We start from the raw sequence: 23,586 nt of genomic DNA, 5'->3' as shown, positions 1-23,586 counted from the left end.
GCAGGAGGGTTGATATTGGGTTTGCCATTGCAAGGCCCTGAACCCTAATCGGCACAGCTTCATCCTGAGTGCATCCCATCAGGAAGCTACTGCTTCACACACACACACACACACACACACACACACGCACGCACGCACGCACGCACGCACGCATGCACAACACTGCCCTCTCCTACCCCGGATAGGCCTGAATCACCCTTGCTGGGAGATTTATACTTCCCTATGATGTGTTCATTACCTATCACTGCATCACAAAGCCTCGGTGACATATGGAAATCGGTACTTTCTTTTGCTCACCAATCCGTGCTCCAGCCGGGGAATTCTTGCTGGTGGTCACGGTGGAGTTTGCTCACGTGTCCTTGGCCAGCTGGTGTGTGGCGGTGAGGATGCGTACACGGAATACATAGTGCTCGCACTATACTATGCACACTATAGGGTGCACTACATGTCGTTTCATAGTCTTTCCCTACCCAGCTCACCAGAGAGAGAGAGAGAGAGAGAGAGAGAGAGAGAGAGCACAGCGAATATTATGACTCAAAAGTTACGTTCGTATTTAGTGCTTTCTAGGGAGCATTGCCTTGGGTCGGGCAGCAGAAAGGACGGACTGAAACGGACAGGGCTGATGTGTGGAGATGTGCTTTCCTTTTTGAAAAGGTGGCTGTGCGGCATTTCCTACTACGAGTCCCTGCTCGGAAAGGGATGACGGGGTGGCCTCCAGGGCCGGCGGCCGCGCGTGCGCCTCCCCCCCCCCACCCCCGGAAGGGAGGCGCGGGAGCCTCTCACGGGGCGTGGGTGTAAGTGCAGTGTCGGAGAGGCTGGTCCTGCGGCTCCTCTGACGCGTTTCTCCTGCCCCTGAGCAGATGACTGGTCGGTGTCTGAGGAGCAAACGGGAGGCTGAGTTCCGAGGCCTCCTCTCCTCCCTCACGCAAGGCAGAACTTTCGGTGGGCTGCTTTCAGCGGCCACTGCTGCGGAGTCTGTGGGTGATCTTAAAAGCCCCTTCCTCGAGGCTCATGAGTCGATTGTTTTTCTGTCCTGGACCATTCGCCTCACTGTACTCCTGTGCATTTGGAGTTTCTGTGGTGTGCTAGACAACTTGGTGAGTGGGAGCACGAGGCTGGGTCACCCCAGGGACCCAGAACCTTCCAGGCACCTCCAGCACACTTCATAGAGCCGTGCACAGACAGCCGGTCATATTTCCCCTGCCTTTTCACTTGTGGGCAGTAATAGAAATAAGTGGCAGGGTCTAGGGGTCACTAAAATGTTTAGTCAGATAAATTAATAGAAATGTCCTGAATAGAAATCACTTTCTAGTCCATGGATTAGCCTGAGTTTTGTTCAATTTCTCCATCTCAACTTCTGAAATTCAGGGCTCTGATCTCTCTCTCTCTCTCTCTCTCTCTCTCTCTCTCTCTCTCTCTCTCTCTCTCTCTTTCTCTTTCTCTCTCTCTCACCTTTCTGAGTTGTGCTTCTGTCCTTAATATGTAGTGATTTTTCTCCATGGTACTTCCCAGAGTGGAAAGCTCCAACATGTACACAAATATTTATAGAAGGAGAACAGAAGAGGGAGATGAGCAAAGTATTTGAAGGTAGATACTTAGTCTCTGTAAGATCAATTTTAAGCCATGTCACCTTGTTGAGGACACAAGCCATTGGGAAAGACCTTTTCCGCCATCCAGCCCATGTAGCCATGTGGACATACACACTGATATCAAATAACAATACCCTCGGTGCCCATCACAGAGCCAAGTCCATGGCAAAGCAATCATGGAAAGATCCGTGGAGCTATTCTGTAATGTGTTTACAGTCGTGATCGCAAGGGAAGCTTTGCAACTGATGTGACCTACTGTTGTCTCTCAACAATCAAATAGTAGCTCTGGGTGTCTCTCTCTCTCGCTCACTCGCTCTCTCCTTTCCTCCCTCCCTCTCAACATGCTGTCTACAAGAGGTATATTTTTGTTTTTGTATGTATGAATATATTCTCTTCTCAATTTATATGTGTATAAGTGCATATCCCTCTCAATGTGATTAGTATAGGAAATCACATTAACTCAGAATTCCCATATCAGAGGGTATTGGCTTAAAAATGCCATATTTCATTAAAGTGTAGTGATCTACAGAATTTGAAAGGTCTACATGTACCTAATTTACTATGACAATCCTTGTCAAAAACGTTAGCTTAGTATAAATTATCCTAGAATGACACATACAGTAGGTTCAACCATGCCCGTAATGTGGAGGCAGTAAAATAGAAACTAACACGAAAGTAGGTTCTAATATATAGTGCATTTGTAATTTTTAAAAATGGTACATTTTTGCATACAGTCTAGTGTTATGGGATGCGAATTATAAAGACTCCCATTTATTTCTGTCTTGCCTAACATCAAAGGTGGATAACTAAATCTGAGAATTCAAACATGGAGCTACCACTTTCACCATGAAATCTCCTCAGACCATCTGCCATCTGCCACCCAGCGCTCTTCTCCCCCGGGATTGTTGGAGATCCGTGGGCTTTGTGTCCGTGTTTCTGGGACACGGTGAGAGTCAAAGGGAGACTCTCTCCACTTGGCCTCGGTTCTCTACTGCAAATGAAAGCCCAGCAATTGAACCTGATGCTCACACGGAGGACGATGCTGCCGTCCTCTCTGCCTTGTGTTTTCCATTATCCTTGGTCTGGCTGTTTACTGGAAATACCAGCTTTCTGTAGCCTTAAGACAGTGCAAATGTCTTATGCCATGTACTTCCAGAAGCTGTGGTAGTGCCCTGTAGGGCATCCTAGCTGTTGTCCTAAATTGAGATGACAGTGTTGCTCATGTTAAATTGCCTTCTCGCTTGGCTTGGCATGCTGGGATCCATATCTATTAATACAGGAGTGTCCAAATGTCCTGCCAGGAAAGCAATTTGTTCCTCGGTGGGGTGTCGGGGAAGCAGCTGGTCTAGGAAGCCATCAGAGGTGATGTTAGGGGCAAGTTGTGTTTTTCTTGATTTAATGGAAAATCTTACTGATCCGTCGCCCCACTTGTCCTCGCCACTTGTCAACAAGGCCGCGCGTATCCGTCAGGCCTCCCCTCGCCTGGCGGCGCGCTCTTGGGTGGGGGGGGGGAGCCCTTCACACAGCCTGTGCTTGAGAATAGGCATTCTGACAACAACAAACACATTATTAATGGGTTTTCTAATGCCCTGGGGAGCTAGCACAATTTGGCAGAATTCAGTTAAATATCACATTTAAAACCAACAGGGCTTTAAAAAACAACCACCACAAACACCTCTCCAAAGATAACATTGTACACACATCCGAGATCAATACTTGCTCTCCATATCTGTCCTGCCACCCACGCTACCCAGCACCAGGAGAGCGTCCTTCTAAATAAAGCGCACGAAGTCCAGGTTGTTCTGTTTGCACATCTATTCCAATAAACTGCCTGATGTTCGATGAGTAAATCCAAAGGGAACATCCAGGACTGCACCAGGTTCACAGCCGACGTTGACTGCAGAGGTGTTTCACAAGTCGCCTGACATGAGCACGGCAGCAAAGGCAGCTCCGGCTCGTGGCTTCAGAGCTGTTGATCCGTGATCACTTGGCTCTATGTGTCTAGGCCCGTGGCAAGGCAAAACGCATGTGGAGGAGGTTGTCCACCTCATGAGGGACAGGAAATAGAACAAACATGGACTTCGGAGTCAATCACCCCAGTAACCTCCTGCCTTCGGCAAGACGCCACCTCCTAGAAACAAACAAAAAACTCCCGCAACACATAAGCCTGTAGTGGTCATTTCATTTTCTAGCCGTATCAAGAATCTCATCTTAAAGTGATCTAATGAGCAGGAATTGCCCACCCAGAATCACTAGGGCCCCAGTGACCAGACGTAGAGGCCAAACTAAATCAAAGATGAAACAGCTTACAAAATAGGCCATGGCCGAAGACCAGCTGGTCTCTCCCTGGCCTTCTCGGCTCTCCCCATTTAGGATGCACGTGTTACTGCTTTCACATCCACGTGAAAGTGTAGGACCCTTTAAAAACGGTGCTGTGCAAAACATACGTCAGAGATGATGTCTCATTTCTTTGAGGGGAGAGTTTATTCCGGCTTTTGTTCAAGTATTAAAACGACATGACGATTCTCAAGAAGCAAAGCCAGTTTCCCTGAGGCAACGGCCAGATCCTTAATACACCGTTCTGTGCAATTGAATTTCGGCACGAGGTTTATGGGACTTTATTACAAAGAGATTCCTATCCTAATTTCATCTTGCTTTTGGTAATTTGTCAGCCCTGCAAAGATGGATCAGTAACAAATTCTTTGAAATGGAAAGTATGTTCTTCCCAAGTGAAAAATGAATATCTTTAGGCAAATGAATAATAAATTGCTTGTGTATGGCCCCTGTCTATCACTCTCCTGTTCATCAGTTTGGAGGAAATAGAGGCTTGCTGCTTCATTAACCCAACCTAAGCTTCACCCCAGCCCCGACACAGATGAGTGGGTCGATCCTCGCCACTCCCCTTGCAACTCTGAGGTGGTGCAGAAGACAAATGCCCCTCAGCCCAGGCTTAATGAGGGAGGAGAGAGAGCACGCGCGAGTCCATCGGCAAGGATACCTGATAACACCTCCCTGGGCAACCGCGTTGATGTCAACAAGCATCGATGGGTCCTGGCCCCGGGTGGGGGTGGGCGGCTAGCGGGGCGTCCAAGGGGCGAGGATGGCCCTGGGGGTTTTCCATCCTCTCTATGTAAGATGCCCGCAGGGTGCTCTGTTTGAGGACCTTTGCCGTCGGGGGTCATGCTTGCTCCGCTGGCCTGGATTTCTCTTGCCTGGTATTCAGACATCTTGCAGAACCGCCTGTGAAGACATAAGCATGGATTCAGGATTTTTCTTGTTCACATCTAGCTCTTAACTGCTCAGCTTTGGAATATTCCTTTCAGTGGAATATTCCAGAGCAACATCAATTTCTTTTTTCTCTTTTAAGATTGGAGAATATAGACGGGTCATAAAAAGCTAAGTAATTTTGTTCAGAAGCGTGTCCACCCTGGGTGTAGGGGCACACACCTGTAATCTCTTCACTCAGGTCTGCTGGGGTCTTGCTTTGTTGAGTTCTGCCTTTGGCTTCCCCCCCCCCACCACAGTGCCCTTGGCTTCCCCCCCCCCACCACAGTGCCCTCCCCCAGCCTGGCCGCTCCTGGGTTGTAGCCCTCGCGGTGGGTCAGCGCTCCCGGGCTCTCCACAGGCTTAGCGCCTCTGGATGCCCAGTCCTCCCGGGCTGTCACCCAACTTTCAGCTCCCTTTATGAGCTGGCCGCCCCGATGGAGCCAATGGGAGAAGCCTGGGGGAGGAACTTCCTTTCCGACGGAGCCAATGGGAGGAGCCTGGGGGAGGAACTTCCTTTCCGAGAAACACAGACTTGCATTTCAAAGGAACTTCCTGTCAATACGCTGCCACCCCCCCTTCAGAGACATGCTAGGGCTTTCCTTGAGATGAGAAAGGGGAACGCCCTATCGGCAGGCAGGTGGTGGGGGGCACTGGAGGATGAGCAGGACTGGGTGGTAAACCCCACAGCGACACCATGCCCACGTGCCAGTCCCCCACCACCTCCCCTTCCTCCCCTTCCCCGACAGCTGGCACCTCCTCCTCGCGAGCGGACAGGCCCAAGGCGAGAGCCTGGCACCGATCTGCCATGAGCCCTGCAGGTGATGCCACTCCCAGTGTTTCTGCCCTCCACCTGAAGCCCTGGAGGGGGCATCCCTCCCTCCCTGGCAGCTGGGCAGCGTTCCAGGGGCACAGGCCTGGGCAGCCTCCCGCTCGGGCCCCCCTTCCCCACCAGGGAAGCAGCGGCTGCTTGGGTTGAACGCAGGCGCCTGGCTCGCGCTGAGTGTCTTCTGTCTGTGCAGGGCATGGCGTGGGGGTGCGGGCGGGGGGCACTGCAGGTGGCTGGGGAGGGGGGGCTGCCGTCCCAGTGTGCACGCTTAGTGGAAGAATAAAACTAACACCCTCAGCAAGCTGTTTTTCATTAAACCTATCGCTCTGAACAGCCATGATGGTCCACAAGCTTAAACATGCCGTGCGTTGGGGCGCTGAGACATAGCACACCCCTCCAGGAGAGGAACGGATGAGCCATGGGGGGCGGGGGGGGGGGGCACCGCGGAATGGCTTGGCCAAGCCAGGTGGAGGCTCGCGTCTTGTGGAGAGGGCCGAGGGCTTCGTTTCCAGGCCCGCCTCCAGTGGGTGAGCCCGCTTCTCTCCTCATTCCTATCACACCGCTCTGTTACTCTGCCGACAGCGGGTTTGTGTGCAGCGTGGGGCGTGCGTGTTCGTGCGTGTGTGTCTGTGCTCTGAAGGTGGAGCCCCGAGCCTCCCCGGCGCTGGCCGCCCGGCCAGCCCTCCCGGGGTCCGTCACGAGCGAGCGGAGCAGCGGGAGCCGTCTCCACTAAAGTGAGCCATCCCTCGCCCAGACCAACGTCTGCGCCACTTGGCAGATTTTCTCCCCCTAAGATCAACCCATCTGCCACTTGCGTTCCAGAGTAACCTGGCCGCTCGCCGGCGGGGCTGGCCCGGCCCGGCCCCTGGCTTGGGAACGCCGCACTGACTGTCGCTCCCCCTCCGCACGAACGTCCGGCCGCTCAGGCCGCGCAGCCCTTTGCTCGCGGAGCCAGGGCTCTGTGCTCCCGCGCAGGGGGCCGCAGTGTGGTCATCGTTGCTGCTGTGTTCAGCCGGCCATCATGAATCACACCGCCAGGCTCAGGGGCTCCAGGGGTCGTGGGTGCTTATCTTGTTTATCCTCCACCATGCTCGCTTATTTATCCTTATTACCAGTGTCTCAAGAATCTAGACAGAAAAGGACTCTTCTCAAATTTCCCCGTGCTCCTTTCTGGAGTTCATGTTGATTAGAAGAGAAAACTGCTACACGCGAACCATCACTTGATTGCAAAGACTGTCGATCATTTGACAAGTGTGTGTGCAGGTGTGTGTCTGTGTGTAAAAAGGAACCAACGTCGTATTTATTTTCCTTTCCTTCTTGTACTCCTATTGTATTTCCAGTCGGACATATTGACTGCTCCTTTAGTACAGGATCCAAGGCTCACAGGCCAATCTCTTCAGGGGATTGGGTTTTTTTTCTCTCTTTTAACAAATTTCTGCAAAGAACATTTCCTTTCCTAGTGTCCGCATTTGCACTGTTTATTAATATGTTACGTCTCATCAGTTTTGAAGACCAACTGTCCTTCGTTAATAGTTTGAGTGCCCTGCTCTAAGAGAGGCCTTCATTTTCTGCAACAGGCAGATCAGTAGTTGCTGTAAAAGCGGCATACCCACGCTGGCAGAGGAACGTCGGGCTTGGCCTGCCTTTTCAGATAGACAAAACCTCTCTCTGGTATCGACACGAAGTAGGACCTTTCCCCGGTGTTCACACTTAGTGGGCACACCACCCTCTGCCTACAGGGGCTTCGTGGGGAAGGGGATCATTTCCAACCCACTTCCCACGGCGAAGACTGCTTCCAACACATCTCACGTGGAGGGTGGGCTCGTGCCTTCTACTGCCTGCTTTCAGAAAGATCAAACCTGTAAAATCTTAATTTGCTCTTGATTTTTTTTTTAAAGCAAGCAAGACGATAACTTTTTCTATGTTACCATCACCTCTGAATACCTTCCCCTGTTACTTATGCAAATAGCTGTGCTGGGTAATTAGGGCAAAGCATTTTGGTTAAATTGCCTTTCTGCACTCTATCTTAGATCAACCTTTGTGAGCCAAGTGAACCTGCTGGGTTTGGAAATTTGAGTCTGAAGCACAAATGGGTACATTTCCTCAATCAGCTTTGCTTTCTGCCTTGGTCTTGGATTAACTTGAAGCAAGTGCCTGAGGTGGAAATCTCAGATAGACGTAGCCCGCGCGCGCCACAGAACATCGTGGCCTCGGCGGCCGACTGGCCAGCAACCTGCAGAGCTCGTCGCCACCGAATGCGGTCCGTCCTACCGCTGGGCAGTCCACACTTTATTCACTTCCCTTAAACATCTTTTACCCTACAGTGTTAAGTATTTATGCATAAAGAATACTTCCCTAAGGTATGTGCATACGTTTGGAAACTGATGAGGGAAGCAGAAGAGGGTAGTGGGTTGGCGTGTGGTGAGGATGTGAGTTGGGGAGCCCCAGCGCAGTACTCAGAACCCAGCACACAGCCTGCAGTTGTGCCCTTTTCTGGCCCACAGAGGACTGACTTGGACAATGGATGACAAGTTCTTAATGGAGTGACCGTGTGTGTGGTGGGGGGGGGGGGTGCGTGCGCGAATTGGCATGGCAGCTTAAATAAGGGCCTCGCCCTCTTCCTTGGTTCTTGCCAGTCAAGACTGGCCCTGTGGCGCCCCAGCTGCAGCTCCACCTCCAGCATTTTTGCTGGTTTCTTGGAGCTAAGAGTCTGGGATATGTCTTCCCTGGCTGGCTTCAAACCACACTCTTCAGGCCTCAGCCTCGGGAGACCTGAATCACAGGTATGAGCCACCAGTGCCCAGCTCCAACTGACATTTTAACTTGCTAACATTTGACTTAAAATATGAGTTTGGGGCTTCTCTTTTACAAATAAAATGGGTATTAGGCTCGATTAAAAAAAACTCTAGGGGAAAAAAAAAAACCACATGGGTTGACCTCTCCTTTTTTGAGGTTCTTTCTTTCTTCCAGATCTCATAGAGAGGTTGCTTACTTTCTGCAAGAATGAAGGAACAGTTAATATTAGGACTAAGTACCATTTCTCAAGCGTGGCTGAGAAAGATCTTGATGGTATAGATGCCCCGGAACAGTGCTGAGCTAGCACTCTGCATTATTCTTTAAAAAAAAAAAAAAAAAAAGCCAATATGTTCCTGTCATTTTGTTACAGACGCATCGCACCCAGGAACTAGAAAATTGCCTTCTTCTTTTTCTCAACTCTGGTCAGTTCTACATTATCCTGAGTGTTTAATTTGAGGCAAAATAAATTATAAAACAAAAAAACAAATTGGTAAGTAAACAAATGTGAGGCTATAGATGAATTAGAAAGAACTCAACTTAGAGGAACAAAAATGATTACAATTAAAGGGTTGCAGAATTGATATGCAATGATAGGCTTGAGGCATGGAGCTTGTTAAATCTGGGGCAAAGAAAGCCCGGGGTGGATTTATTCATTATATTAAGGGATGGTGTGCGGATGACACAAACCAGTATTCTCTTGCTCTGTGGAAGTCAGAGCAATGGATGTGGTCTCACGGTGCGGCAGGAGACAATTCGTTACTGCGTGAAACGGGGCCAGCGGTGCTCTCTCTTCAGAGGAGCATGGCCAGCCGGAGTGACGCGCACATCTGTCTTCCTTGAGACGGGTTTGAAAGGACAGACACGTCCGCAGGCATTCACTGTCCCATTCCGCCCGCAGGCAGGGGCTTGTGGCCAATGACTTCCAGGGACATGGTCTATTTCTTCGAGTCTATAGAACCACAGAGGGTCTCGAAGCTGATTTTAGTGAATTCAAAAGCAAGTACGCATCGGCTTTTGGCCGTAAGAAACGGAATTGCAAGGACACACACGCTTTGTGCTATTGAATTAACACCTGGAATCTCAGCTATTCATGCAATCATTTCTTTTGTAGTCTGTGGTTGCAAACTAACAGTTATTAGTCTGCTGTGGCACTTTAAAAAATGGCACAGCTTTTATGCCTAGCATGCACGTTGCTTCTATTAGCGAAGTGTTTCCATGGATACGTTTGATCAGAAACTTGACTACCAAAAATAAGAATATAGAAGGCATTCCCACGTGTTAGGAAGGGTAGGCTGTTCCTTGCATCTCCTGTTAGGTACTGAGTGCTGGTTATAAACCAGGACCGGCCTTGTGCACCCAGCAGGCAGAGATTAAAAAGTGAAGTCAAGGTGTGTCCTGGAGGGAGGGCAGGAGAGAAGCGGGAGTGATTTAGATCAGGCATGGAACCTATTATTAAAATATAGTTTATGACGTGTTGTAAGGAGGTGGAGATGAGTGATCAAGCGGAGGTGTGGAGTCTGAAAGGCCACCTAACGGGACATTGTGTGTGTCCGCTGACGCAGCCTGAGGGTAAGAATGCCAGGCGGCAGGGAGCAGCGGGGCTGCCGATTGTCCTCGGCAATGCCACCTCGTCGTGGGCCCGTCACCGCAGGGAGACCAGACAAAGGCGGAGCGCCGTGGTTACAAAGGCATCCTCGCCTGGGCCTTCTTATCAGAGCGAGAGGAACTGGAGGGCGGTCATCCACCCCTTGGGCGCTCAGTAGCCCCAGCGCTCCTCGGGCTGACCTCGTTCACATTCCCCACAGGGCGTAACTACAAGCGCCTCCTTCCTGGGGCCATTCTAGACACCCAAGGAAGTAAACCGCGTGGAAATCTCCCTGCGCAGCCAGCAATGGCAGCATCTACTTTGGTTACGCAGGTGAATTAAAGGGTCCCTTTCTTTCTCCTGTCTCTGTGTATCTGAGGTCTAGCGCTCACTTCTCCCCGGACTCTCGGGACAAGGAAGATCCCGGAATGGTCCATACATGGATGCCCTGGGTTTTTTCCAGGAACTACACTTCCCACAGGTTCTGCACAGTAATTGTTCATCATCGTTGAGGCCCATTTTTTCCAGATCTTGAGACCTTTGGGATCTTCCTTCAACCCACCTTTTCGTTTCTGTCTCAGAGCCTTTTGACTTCAGGATCTGGTTCCCCACCGTGTCCTTGCTAAGGCTTTAAAAACGCGTGACCATCTTCCCCCGGGCCGGAGAACAGACACGAGGCTGTGTTAACACGCCGTCAGCCAAGGCTGATCGTCCGAATCAGGGGTGAAGCCAGGGCGCCAGGCCGACCCCGGGGGCCACGTATGACTGTCACGCGGCCGAGGACACTTGACAGCTCAGAAACCCATCTGTGAGTGTCATTATCACCGTGTCACTCGTGACATCACGGGGAGGCTGTCCCGGGGTGGGGGTGGGGGGGCCCCCAACCATGTGTACAGTCTTCAAAACACAAAGCAAGCGCAGCTGGACGGTGACCTCGGGGAAGGCAAGGGCTCTCAGAGCAAGCTTTGGGGGCACAGCACAGCCGTCGAACCCAGGCCCGGCCCCCAGACACTCCACCCGCCCCCCCCCCCATAACCCACTGCCGCTGGCTTCAAGCGCTCCCGCCTCCTGGGCCCAGTGTAGACATTAAGTGAGTTAAAACATGTAAAAAAAAAAAAAAAAAGGAAACTTCACACAGTGAGCGCAGAGGTGATTTAGGATAAAAATGGCACTTGACCCCCTGGGCGCCTTGGAAAATTAACCAGGTGAGCCTGGTAACGAAGACAGCACCAGCAAAGGATAAAGTTTGTGAAGGCTCCCGGAAGAAAGACGCTCTTAGGACTTGCTCAGAAAAGATAAAAGAGACATCCGTAAATGAGCCTGTGTTCTCTGGTGCAGGAGCCCCTCTGCCCTCCTGTCCTGCCCTCCTTCCCTCCAGTCCACATCACAACCAGGAGGATGGACCGCTATGGACCTGCACGGCAGCCACCGGCTGTCGTGTGTCCCAGCGTCCTCAGCCGCGTGATGGGGACCGTGCGAGCTCCCCTCTCAACACGGAGGGGCCATGCACCCACCAACATGCACCCAGCACTTGACCAGGGCACGGCAGGCACAGAGAGGACTTCTTCCTAGCCCAGACCCAGATCTTTGCTTTACAGACCTTCCTCTCCTCCCCCACCCCCACCCCCGCCCCGGGCGGCTCTAGGGAGCTGTTGGTACCTACACAAAGTGAGAGCATGAGGAGCTGCACAGGACAAATGATCACATGGGACAGAAGACCGAGAGAGGATGGTTAGAGGTTAGACTTGCAACAAGCAGCCATGTGACCCTTGGCTCACTTGTGGAGTCTAATGCCTGAGTCCTTCCAACAAACCAACCATAAAAGATGGTTTTTCACAGACTAGGAGAAAAGCCTATGTATTTTCAAGATGCATATCTGATCAAGGACTACTATGAAAAACAGACAAAATGCTCTTAAAAGTTGATTTATCAAGCCGGGCACTGGTGGCTCATACTTGTAGTCCTAGCTACTCAGGAGGCTGAGCTCTGATGACTGTAGTTCGAGGCCAGCCCAAGCAGAAAACCCTGTGGGACTCTTAGCTCCAATTAAGTACCAAAAAACTAGAAGATGATCTGTGGCTCAAGTGGTAGAGCACTAGCCTTGAGCAGAAAGGCTCAGGAACAGCACCTAAGCCCTGAGTTCAAACCCCGGGACTGACATACACGCGTGCGCGCGTGTGCGCGCACACACACACACACACACACACGTTAAATTATTAAAACCCTAATAACTACATTTTAAGTGAACAAAGAACCTGAATAGACACCTCACCAAAGAAGATACACTGACAGAAAATGGGTATCTGAGAAGATGCCCACATCATAAGTCGTTCAGCACTTTCAATTCACGGCAATGATGACCTACCACACACCTATGAGAATGGCCAAACTCCAAAACGCTGACCTCACCAAATGGTGAGGGGGCTGAGGAGCTGCAGAAACTCGGCCCCATTGTCAACGGGATGGAAGACAGATTAGCAATTTCTTACAAAGTCAGCAATCGGGGAACTTGCTCTCTTTGGTTTTTATCCAAATTAGCTGATAACTAATTTTTGCTTCACAGTGATGTTTATGACAGCCTTGCTCACAACTTCCAAAACTTGGGAACAACCAAGATGTCCTTCAACTGGAGAACTGATAAATGAGCACTTCAGAACAGGAATTTACTGAAGCCTAGAAGACAATAGGAACTCTTCGTCACTTCATCCAGATTTGGTTATGAATATGATAACGTCAGCCCTAGAGCAGTCATTCTTAGACTTAATTGTCTCAGGAATTCTTAGACTAAGAATGGTCTCAGGAAGGGAATGCTTACAAAAAAATGCAGAAACCATTGCAAACTAACTCAGGAACGATGATGTGAAAGTCACAGTTTGCATTTCTCGAATCAAAGTGTTCCTTTTCAGACCACAGAGGCACCTTTGAGAAGCTGGGAGAGGCACCATCAGCCTCTGAGTTCTGCAGGAAGCTGTAGGTAAAGCGAGGGGCTCGCATAGGAGGTAGCAAATATTGACAAGCTTAGTTTCATGTTAATACTTAGGAATAGGATACACTTCACTAAGATATACACTCTTTTTTACTTTTTTTTTTCTTTTGGAAAACAGTCCTCTGTCTAGATTTTCCCACTTTTAATAAAAGACATGGAGCAGAGAAAACGATTTCTATGTCACCTGCATTAAGTACATTAACACACAGTGACCGATGGAGCCCTTGAGATGAGGAGTGGAGGGGGGAAACAGTTCATCTTATATAATCTTAATCTTCATATTACCAAGCCAAGCTCAGAATCCACGCATCCCCTGGTCTTGAAATATTGTCTCCAACTGTTCTAAAACAATCTAGATGCTACTTACAAAGCCCCATCTAGATACTAGGATTTTGTGAGGGAGAACCAGGGGTTTCTGTGGTGGGCTAGGAGAACACAGACCTCACCCCGTACCCCAAAACACAGACGCCCACCGTATCGTACTCCCCAAAGGACCTTCTCTGCCTCTCTTATATATAGCTGTGTCAGGCCAGACTTCCCTTGAGAGGAAGATGTGGCTTCTCAGATTCCAAAAGAAAATCCCTGGTCATTCAGGCTCATCTAAACTTAGTTGCACTAACAGCCCCCACATTTTAGTTGAAAACCAGGTTTTGTTTCTAACTCATGAGAATTCGACCGCAGTTGGCCAGGAGATCCCCTCTACCCCGTTCTCGTGCAGGGGTGAGGCTAGTGGAAACCCCCCAGGTCAAATGTCACGGAAGAATTAGGGGAAAGATAGCAATGTGGACACTATCAACTAAAGGCTTTGGCCTCGGGTTAGACACTTCAGTTCCACTCTCATTTCATTTTTCAAAATATATGTTTCAACCACAGAGAACTTAGGAGAGTCAAGGGAGTACAAGTGTCCTGTGGACAAGCTGTCAGGAGCAAGAGAACCTAGCACAACACTACCACCACGACCCCCCGACAAAGCCGGGGACCTGGGGATTGTGTTCTTACTGCAGAAGGAGGAGTTACTTCAGGATTTTTTCAGTAAAAGTGTTGACCTCATAAGATGATAAACATGAATACTAATATTTTTAAGTAAATGTTCTATTTCTTAATTGGTATATTATATAACAGGATCATGGTTTGAAATCTGAATGTTTTTTAATTCCTGTGATGACCATAGTTTTGCATTGCCTATGTAATAAATAGATTAGAGATTTATTAATAATAACTTGCCTTTTCCCCTCTTGTGAATTTATCCAATCTAATAAGAGTTTCATAAATCACTTACGAAAAAATTGAATCTCAAATGCTTGTAAGAGGAATCCTCTTCCTAGAGAAATGAGACCCATCTATTGAACAACAAATATCTCCTTATGGAAGCAAAGGTTTCGTCTATCCTGCTACTTAATCAGATTTAAAAGCATAATTGCCGTCATGCAATTTGAACTAAATATATTAAAGTCTTTCTTTTAAGCAAGAATAATTGGAAAACGTGAGGGACAAGCATTTGTATTTGAGACACCTTGGGAGAATTAACCTTGGCAAAGGTTGGTGCAATTACAGCGACTTATTACTGCCGATGTTTTCCTCCCACCTTGGCAACAGGGGAAGCAAAATCCTGGCCTCGTATTGTTCGTATTTGATGTGAATTCTGTCCAGTGGAAAAGGATAATTGAGTTCGCCTTCCAAATTGAAAGAGAGAGGTGGGGGACGACGGCAGCAGCCGAAATCACCACTGCCCACCTCGGCGGACGCAAGAGCTAACCCCTCCTGCTTTTCCATGGGAAGGCACATCTTCAACCAAGAGCGATTGTCTGTTATCTCTTCTAGTCGCTTCTCAGGATGAAGAGAACGATTTCTTTTCCTTCAGAAATTGCCCTTTGTCAGAGGGTCTGCTTTCAAGGAAACTGTCTCTGTGCTCTGGAGGGCTGGATAATTCCGCCCCTCCTGCCTCCTGGGGGGAGGGGGGACCCCTCTGTCCGCCACCCGCCTCTCCCTGGGAACGTTCCTCTTTCCTAAAGCTCCTTCCCTGACCCAGGGAGGAAGAGGGGAGAGCCGTCCAGTGCCCACCCCATAAAGTGCCAGCCGGCAATGCCGCCCAGCTCCCGTTTGGCAGCGTGCTGCAGTCTTACACTGGAGGGAACCCATGGCATAAACTCCTTCCCTGCTCCTGTCTCCTGCTCTCTCCTGCCATCCTCGGCAGTCTTGCCTCCGTCACCCGGCCCTCTTTCTTCCCTCTGTGTGTCTCTCTGTTCTTGTTATAGGGGTAGCCGCCATATTGCATTCAAGTCCCCCTGGCCCCCAGTCCAGTATGGCTTGGCTAATTCCACCTACACTGACACTTTCTCATAAGATCACACTCTGAGGTACTGGAAGTTAAGACACCAATGTGTCTTTCTGTACGGGATAACATTCAACCTAAAACACTTGGCTGGCAACAGCCAACCAGCCACGCTTGCCCTGGGTGGCATTCTTCTGAGGTTCTTTTGCATAACCCCGTAAAATCTAGTGAGAGTTCATATTCCTACCCAACCTGAAATAGCAAAAGCACTTTGACTCCCTAGTTACGTTTATTTATTTATCTTTCTTGATGGAAGCAGAGTTTGAGCTCAGGGCCTGGTGCAGGTGCTCTCCTACTTGAGATAGGCTCCCAGCCCCTTTTTGCTTTGGAGTTTTTAACTGAGTCTTTCTCTCTAGCAAGGTGGCCGAGACTGTGGCCCTTCTGCCTGTCCTCCTCATAGACTAGGAGGACAGCTTTGTACCACCATCTTTGACATGTTCGTTGGGGTTGAGTCTCGTTAACTTTTTTCTTTGACTGGCCTTCAACCTTTATCCCCGCCAAGTAGCTGGGATTACAGGTGCAAGCCATTCTGCCCAGCCTATATCCATCCTTTGAACAAATACCAGGGACTTCTATGTGCCCAGTGCTGCGAAGTCCCTGCCTCCACCGCACTGCAAGTCCCACTGAGGATGAGGACAGAGGACAATCCCACAGAGGGCTCCAGGAAGCCCCTAACGAGGGCTAGGGGCTACTCTTTAGAAAGGTGGAAAAGGTCTCCCTGCTATGTTCAAGCTTCAGTTGGGACCCAAAGAGCATTGGGAATAATCCCACCTATGAATATAAAAAGAAATGCAAAAGGCTGTAGTTCTCAGAAACAAAACCAGCCGGGTAGATCCGATGGAAACTCTTTTGTGTTCCCCGGGAGCTGTCCCCATAGGAGCCAGGACTTCTGTGGTGAAGGAAACACTAACTTGGCAGGTTCCTGACTCTGCCATCACGCTGCTACCCACTCCTCCCTGTGGTCAGAGGTGATGAGCAAACAGTCTACCCTTCAGCATCCGTGAAGAAAGAAGACACAGAAGCCCGTGCGTTTCTTTTAAGAACATAATTCAGAAACCTCACACCTTGCTTCTGTTGACGTCCCAGCCACCAGACATGATCACATGATATACTGAGCTGTGGGGAGTACTGGGAAATGTAGTCAAAAGTCCAATTGTCTCCGGCCTAGATAAGACTTCTACCTTTGGAAATGAGGGAAGCCAGGGACTAACCCCAGAGGGCCTCCTACAACTCGGATCTCACAAGTTTATCCACGACAGAAAGCTCTTCTGCGGCACCAAGTGCTCCCGGTGCTTCCCGGCATGCGACGGAAACCACTCCGACCCGGTTTCCTCCCGTATGATGAGAATAGAATGCGTGCTTGGTTCAGAGTATTCGCACGTCAATCAGATTCGGTGCACAAAGCTGGAGCACAGTACGAACACATAAAAATGTGAATGAAAGTAGTGGATGAGTGAACCAGTGGTTAAAAGAAACTATAAACTCAGTTTAATCTAGTGCCTCCCAAAAGCTAAGCTCAGGTGGTCAAAGAGTGTGAGAGAGAGAAAAAAAAGGATTGGTCATTAAACTCAATAGAAACAATTCCTTGAGTACAGAATATAAGTTGGAAAGAAAAACAAAAGGTATCCAACCCTTCCCTAAGATTCAGCCCCTTGTCTCTCACAGAGGTAGGCTTCGCAGCTGACCGCAACACCAGCGCCATGATGGCAGAAAGCCGTTTTGGTGTGGCTTTGAGGTAAGACCAAGCGTGCCGACCTGGCCTATCGGGGGAGCTGTGGGTGGTCAGGATGAGAGCTGATGAGGCGTCACCAAGTGCTGATGCGCTGCGTCTGGTTCTCACCTAAAAATAGATTTTCGCAAGCTTCCAAGTCGTTAGGAAAGTCAGAAACATTCCATTAAATCTGATATAAAATTAAGTATAGGCTGTGTCTTTAAGCACCCACTAAATCATAGCCGCTGTCAGAAGTGATCCCTCAGCGTGCGTCCCCACGGCGGGGAGGCAGGCGTTGGGGTTTGTGGGTGGGCCCTGGCAGCGGAAGATGGAGCCGCTCTGCGGTCGCGAGCTCTTGTCTCTGCAGAGTTAGCCCTGCGTTCTGCCTTCAGGCTGTCACGTCGGCAGTCTCGTACAGATGGCTTTTTGAAGGAATGCTAATTGAGGGATTTCAGTGTTAGCTTCTAACTAATCATTCTGACAGAAAATGTCTCCCCTGCAAAGGAAGAGGAGGGTCCCGAGTTGTTCTGCTTCTCTGCACTAATATGCATCATTCTTTCTCACCAATATGCACGTGCAGGATTCACCCAAAAAAAGGGAAGTGCCAAAGTGGCTAGCATTGCCCCTTCTCACCCTTTCTGCATCTCCTCTCTCTGTGAACCTGTCCCTGGATAATCACTGACAGACATTCAGATTCCCTCATCTACATCCTCCTTTATTTGAGTCGGTGTGCGTGTGTGTGTGTGTGTGTGTGTGTGTGTGTGTATTGGTACTGGAGCTTGAACTTGGGGCCTGAGTGTTGTCTCTTACCTTTTGCTTAAGGCTTACACCTGTCCAGGATGGACAGTCACCATCTTGGGCCACCTTGGCTGCAGGAAGTCACTGAGAATCGTTTCCTTTCGTGAGCTATCATCCTTTCCCCCTCCGGCACCCACTCTGGCGTCATGGTTTCCCCTGTGTTGCCGCAGTGGGGGCCTCCTGTCCCACAGGTCGCCCTCCGCCATTCTTGGTTCCCGCATTCACAGTATTTCCAAACCGCTCACTTGCCACAACCCTTCCCGCCTGGCATAGCCAGCCCTTCCTAAGGTGTGATGTCCAGGGCCCTTACCCATTTCAACTCGTCACTCCGAAGCTAATATTGGGGTTCTTCCCTATGAGATTATCTGACTCCGATCTGTGACATCTCTGAGAAGTCTGCCTTCTGGGGGCAGTCAGTACTCAACCTCAGCATTAGAACAACTAAGCTTACTCAGATCTTAACCACGTGCTTGCACTAATCTAGAGATATGTAACTTGGTTCTCGGCAACACAGATATGTAACTTGGTTCTCAGCAACACAGATACACAGTAGCGGGTGTTTGTAGAATGTTTGCTATATGACAGGTCTTACACTGAGTTTTACCTTACTTAGCACTCCAGAAGTCCTAGGGAGATGAAGGTTATGGAGGTTAACTAACCTGACCAAAGTTCCAACTGCAGATGAAAGCACATGCCTTCACCTGCTATGTCGGCCTTGCAGAGGCCACAGAGAGACTGGTGTGTTCGCCAAATCACAGCCTCCTGTTACTTCCCGAAGATTCAGACGTGTGCCTTCCCTTATGAGTAACAGAAATAATTCATCCACCCAGGCCAGCCTAAAACATGCCCCACTGAGTCTCCCACAGAACCACCGGGAAAGCCTGGACGGGTAAACGTGGGATCCACACAGCGAGGCTCTGTTGCCAGTCCAGCCAACTGCCAACTACAGAACGTTTAAAGAGAACCAATTCATTTCAGAATCAATCAAGCCAAAATGGAAGTAATCAGCTATATAGCTGAGAGTGTTCAGGTCCCAGTGTGATATCTGTGAACAATGAGAAGGTCTGCACAGAGGAACAGAGAAGTAGAACACGGGCTTCTGACGCTTGGGCCCGGGGGTCCTTCACTGAAGGAAGCCCCCGCACACACTGGGCCGTAGTTCAACATCTCGGTGACCGTAGTTGGTCCTTCAGCCCAACTAGAGGAGCTGAATGTTTGTATCGTTGCAATGCAATTGCTGCCCCATAGTGTTCTCCATGGCCAGCATTCAGTTGGAAATATTTAACAGCAGCCTTCTTTCGGGGGCTTAACATCTCTTCAGTAACAGGTGGACCCACCATCCGAGGGGACCAGACGTCCACCTTAAACTCAGCGGATGCTGGATGGCAGGGGTCACTGGGGCGCAAGTGCTCGCCAGACCTGGCGTTTGCACAGTCTGCACCAAGCAGAGAACTGGCACTTCTTACCCACCCAGGCCATCTGAGGGTTCTCGGACAGCATGGTCACTAAAAGCTGTCCTTCCCTTGAAAACACTGCCTGCCTGAGCTCGCCAGCCAAGTCTTAGACAATTCAAGAAGGAAATTTACACAAAATACATTAATGACAGCCTGCGAATTCTTCTGTCAATATTTCATGAACTTGATCCCCAGGAGATTAAAAATATTTCCAAATGAAGTAAACCCAAGTGTTATATAATTCACTTAAAAATACAGACATTTGTATTTCTTACGATTATCCTGCCTGAGAGGGACTTACTCAGATTGAATCTTGTCACTTTACTGATAAGGAAGCTAAAATACAAAAAGGAAAAACAATGAATTCCATTAGGAGAAGGAAAAAAAGAAGAAAGGAAGGAAGGAAGGAAGGAAGGGCCAAAGGGAAGGAAGGAAAGGTTAGCAATAAGTGTGCATAAATAACTTCTGATTTTCATGTCCTTTTTGAATAGTTGTGTGAGGATTTTGAAGCTTTTTTTCTCTACTTTTCTCCCCCAGTCCCATCTTCCTTGAGTTATGTCTTTATAATGAATCAATAAAGTTAGGAGCCAGAGTTGTATATTCATTTCCATCTGCCTTCTCATCACCATTTGTTATGGCCATTTGCTTTCTTCCCAATTGACGTATTCCCTTTTATTCACTGGTTGAGTATAAACAATGCCTTTTTGAGCTCGGTGTAGTAGTAGGAGCTTGTAATGCCAACATTTCAGGAGTTAGAGGCTGTAAGATGGCGAGTTCAAGGCCGAGTGAGGCCTTGAGTTAGAAAAAACTCTTATCTGAAGAACAAAACAAAACAAAAAAGCACTTGCTTAGCAGATGAGAAGCCCTGGATTCATTTCCCAGTAATGAAAAAGTAATAATAATCTGGTCCTATACTTTTCTCTAACCACTACTTCCAGCCTATTGAGAATTTATAAAAAGTAGCTCCTGTTCCTAAGGATAAAATTCACACTGCAGCCAGGCGTGGAGAAACCTAGCAATCTTGCCTCTGCCCTGTGCTAAAATCTCCCTTTGATAGGGTTCCAGCCCACCGGCCCTGCCCAGTGCTCTTTAAACAGACCACCCTTGTCCTCTTTGGGGATTATTCCATTTGGCTTGCCTTATTTATTCTGTCTCCTTCACACCCCTCAGTTCTGAGGAATCTCATCTGTCTTATACATGGTACTATTACAGGCATTTTGTAGGTATTTGTCTAAGGGGAGAGGGGGATGGAGAGGAAGGAAGGAAATGGGAAGGAAGGGAGAGAAGAAGAGGAAATCACATTTATTTGCTCATGGACGCACTGAACAATCCCTGAAACCTCCCCCAAACCAGGTACTGTGGGAGACATGAACTCTCAGAAGAGACATTCTACGAGTGAAGAGGGAGTAATTATAGCCCTTCCCCCACAAGTAAATAACATATATGTATTATCAGAAAAGCAACTGATACTTAGTCTTGTTCAACTAATTCCTCCTAGCTGTTTTTCAAAAGTAAAGCAGATTCTGTCTCGCCAAGGTGATTACCAAAGCCTGGGTAACGTGATCTGCAGTGAAAACTTAGAATATAATCGAAAACCATTTTCTTGACCTTCTAGGCCTCACCTGACTTCACCTTTCCTAACCTATCCTATTACCTTCCCCACATACACCTTTTGTCCTAGAAGCCTCCTTGGCCGGCCATCCCACCAGCCTGAACCTGCCTGCCCGGCCGCGGAACACACTGCTGAGTTTAGGCAGAATGGGTGCTATCCTAGGTCACCACCAAGTCGAGCTACCACGCTGAGTTCTCCATCCTCCATCAGCCGTTGCATCACCAAAAGGATCTGCTTAATGACTCTGTGCTTCACTTGTTCCTTCTGTAACAATGTTGAAGGTTGAGGATTCCTTTGAGAAGCCAGCATTGTCTGCGACCGCTAGGGAGCCGTCCAAAGGTGCCGGCCCCCTCCTCCCCTCAGGTACCTCAACCTCCATGAAACGGGCCTGCCTCTCCTCTCACTTCTCATTTGTGCCTGGCTGCTCATTGTTTCCAATAGGAGCTCTCCCTCATGGAATCATAAGCTTCTTGAAAGGGAAGTCAGTCGTGCTAGCACAAAGCAGGTTCTTGAAGAATCCTTGATTGATTAGCAGCAGGTATTATAGATCTGAGTATACAATCCCTGCTTCTCTGGTGCTTTAAATTCATGTTAAATATGTCTGCAATCTTATTAAAAAAATGCTAGACTTCCGCATTTAATCAAAGTCTTAATCGTAATGAGCAGCATTTATGAAAGGGCAATTAGCAGATTCCCAGAAGAACTGGAAATAGTAAATCGCTAATGGCATCCCCAAGGTTTTGCTTTTTGCTCTGATAAATTAAGTAATTTAATAATAGAGGCAGCGTGAACCAGAAAGAGTACAAGACTCAGAGGCGGAGAAGCTGTGCTTTGATCGCTGTCCCTTCAACATATGGCTCCGGACCCCAGATTGGTCCCCTTGAATGCTGAGCAAGTCATCTGCTGGGAGAAAGCTCTGCGCCCTTCGTGGTTGTCATGGCAACTCCATCTTTTCCCCCCCCCATGCTGATTCTTCAAATTTTGTGCTCCCCAAAAGTGAATTCAATTGGTTAGTTTTTTAACTCATTAAAATTTTAGTTATTAGTTTTCCATATTTATTTATAATAAATTAATTTTTTTTACTTACTGTATTTCTTTTTTTTCTCAAATTTTTATTATCAAACTGACGTACAGAGAGGTTACAGTATCATACGTTGGGCATTGGATACATTTCTTGTACTGTTTGTTGCCTTGTCCCTCATGCCCCCCTCCCTCCCCCCCCTTTCCCTCCCCCCCCCCTTACTGTATTTCTTAAAGGACATAGTTCTGGGAAATGCTTTGCTGAGACCTAAACATCTCTTCTAGATAATATTTACCCCAAGTTCTACTTCTCAGTTTCTATAAAATATAGTCTAGCCATTTTCTTTCTGCCAAGAACCATTTGGATATTTATAACAACGCTTATGGACTATGTAAAATCAATACAAGCAGGCAGACCCAGATCCATTGGCTAGAATACTGGAAGTATATGTGTCTATTCCATCACGTACCAAATGATTTCTCCAGCCCAGTGTTTCTGAGCCCTGGCCTAAAGCATAATATAAACGAATGTGACTCAGTGCTAAGTTCCTCTCCAGCAGGTGTGAGATGCAGGATTCAATCTTCAGTGTTCTTTTAAATCAAGTTAAGGGCTGGCATGGTGTAGGCCAGCGAGAGAGCAATTGCTCAGCATCTTGAGGCTCTGCTTTGATTCCCAGAATCCACTGCCCCAGCCACAAGCAACCCTTCACTCTTAAAAAAATTAAAGCTTAATGAATCTTGTGTTTTAAAACATGTAAGCACTAGAAGTTTAAGACTCTCGATAGATTAATCCTTATTTCTTTAACCTGAGTTTCCCAACTTTAAATTTTAAAAAAATGAACTCTCAGATGAAACAGTACCAAGGCACTTATAAAAGCTACTGTTTCCTCTAGGACTGTAGTATATTCCAATTCGGGCTGGACTCTTCAGGTTTTCTCAGGATAACCATCTCTCCTTGATCTTTCCATCATACCACGGGAATATTGGTTTCTAACTAATTCATTTTAAGTAGAAACTCCTGCCTTATATATACCACATCTATCTGAGTCCATTTGTGCTGCTTTAAGAAAATACCCAAGTGAGTAGCTAACCCATAAACCATCGGAACATATTCCTCAGAATTCCAAGTCCAGGAAATCCAAGATCCGGGCAGTCCTAGTGTCACAGGGCTGCTGTCTGTTTCCAAGATGGCGCCTTTCTACTAAAGGGGAGAATATCTTTGTTCCCATAGGGTAGAAGGGACCTAAAGTGCTTTCAACCATGAGCCCTTTGGTTAGAGTCCAAATTCCTTTCATGAGTTCTTCCTCCCTTCCCAGAGCCCTACCTCTTAATACTTGGTCACTAGGAACTAAATTTCAGCATGGATCCTAAAACCAGAATTGATTTGAATTTTCAGACCAGAGCCATCTAAAATTCAGACTTCCTTGTCTCCCCTAACCTTTGGTCCCACCCTGTGAGGTGCAGGAAGGCCCAGGGCTTTTAAATAAATTCATTTTGCATATGGTGATAAAAAAGTACCCTGATCTATAACTCACTGTATTAACATTTACAGTGATCGTGTCAGTAATGCCAGCCAAGCACATGCGCTCATTTTGTGGGTCACACGCCTC

At 48.3% G+C, this 23,586-nt stretch overlaps 1 protein-coding gene across 1 annotated transcript in view; it reads left to right on the top strand.

Moving 5' to 3' along the window:
* Prkn (parkin RBR E3 ubiquitin protein ligase) overlaps positions 1 to 23,586 on the top strand; it is an 884,626-nt gene that overhangs the window by 785,432 nt on the left and 75,608 nt on the right. The window lies entirely within an intron of this gene.

This window comes from Perognathus longimembris, chromosome 9 (genome assembly GCF_023159225.1).
Source record: "Perognathus longimembris pacificus isolate PPM17 chromosome 9, ASM2315922v1, whole genome shotgun sequence".
Classification (NCBI taxonomy): Eukaryota; Metazoa; Chordata; class Mammalia; order Rodentia; family Heteromyidae; genus Perognathus; species Perognathus longimembris.
Note: the sequence above shows the minus strand (reverse complement) of the source record. Positions and strands in the feature narration are given on the sequence as shown.